Consider the following 1,656-nt stretch of genomic DNA (forward strand, 5'->3'; position numbering starts at 1 on the left):
GTGAAAAGGAGGGATACAGGGTTGCAAGGTTAGAGATCAGGGGAATGTGGGGAGGGAAGATTCAGAGTAAGAGACACGTGAGGATATTGAAAAGTGTGTTGGGTGTTTTTTTGTTTGTTTGTTTGTTGTTGTTGTTTGTTTGTTGTTTTTGTTTTTGTTTTTGTTTTTGTTTTGTTTTTTGGGTTTTTTTGGGGGGGGGTTAGGGGGGCATTTTGTAGGTAAATTTAGACGTGTTTTTGCTGGAACCGATTGTTCTAGAGGTGGGTGTTTAGGTGAAGGTATCATGTTAAATAACTCCATGCTTGAAAGGAATATACATATATTACAGTGTTCAGTAACTCTTTCCTTGTAGAAATACCGAAAATGTGATTGTGTTCTATTGCACTTCGCTTCTTTCTGTTGAAGACACCATATCTTATCATATTATTGTCTTGCTCCCAAGAGAGACACTGTGCTGTAGGATAGGTTCTCAGTGAAAACATTGACCTATTTATTATTTGATTGTACGATATAACATAGGGTTATACTATTCTTGGCTGTTCATCAGCGCCTGTGGTATATTGGTAGAGCAAAATGTGCGAACTCGATTGACGTATGGTGAAATCTATTTTCCCGAATTAGTCAACTGCTGGGACGCTCAACCTATCCTACTCAGCCCGGGTTGATACCCAAGAAAGACAAAGTACTACCTGCTCAGTACCTAATTTTGAGCAATTTGACATTTTAAAAATGTTGAGTTTCATACCATGTCAAACTTTTTAAATGCAATTATTCTATCTATATCTTGATAACGCTTCTGAATAATGTTACGATTTTGACGGAAGAATTGGTTTCTGACCTCATGGTGTAAATGACTCTAAGTTAGCGACCTGTAGAATGTCTGTGGGAAATATATCAAGCGAAAACTGAACTAAGTCATTCACAAACTTTTTTTATACGTGAAGTTTGGAATTAAGAACAAGCCTTGTACATATTCGAAAAAAAAAGTGGAGAAGAGGGCTAAGTCGTGGTAGGTTGAATGTCGCTAGTCTATTTTCCATTTGACCAGTTCATATCTTTAGCAACATAGCGCTGTGTATTTTAGCATGTTAAATATAGCACAACCAAAATTATTGTTTTCTTTCTTTTCCCCCCCCTTTTTTTGTTGGGTTTTTTTTTATGTTTGTTTTTTGAACACTCCTGCGGTTACAGTTCAGACAATATCGGAGACGGGCTGCTAAGACTAGATTTATTTTTGGGGTACTCACCTTTACGTTTAAGCCGCTACTAGATGGCGAGAAATGTCACGTAACTGATGAATAGTAGACACTTTCGTGCAGAATGAGGGCAAGAGCAGACGCAAGGGTGTTTTATACCCGTTCTGACAGAAGCTTATCTTATCACAAAGACGACGCCAAAGGATAACATTTTAAAGAAACAAAAACAAAAACAAAATCGCAGAAAACAAAAACAAAAACGACACATACTGATAAACAAAAAAGAAACCTTGCTATATTTATCTGAATGTCTTGTAAGGAGGGCAGTTGCCTTTTCCAGGGTACAGTGGAATGGGGCTATGATTTAAACACAACAGTACTATTGCTGACGTTATTACTTCGCTTATCGGTCGTGCTGCTGCAGTGAATATCCATACTGCTGCTGCTGCTGCTGCTGCTG

The sequence above is a fragment of the Aplysia californica genome, unplaced genomic scaffold (assembly GCF_000002075.1).
Source record: "Aplysia californica isolate F4 #8 unplaced genomic scaffold, AplCal3.0 scaffold00146, whole genome shotgun sequence".
Classification (NCBI taxonomy): Eukaryota; Metazoa; Mollusca; class Gastropoda; order Aplysiida; family Aplysiidae; genus Aplysia; species Aplysia californica.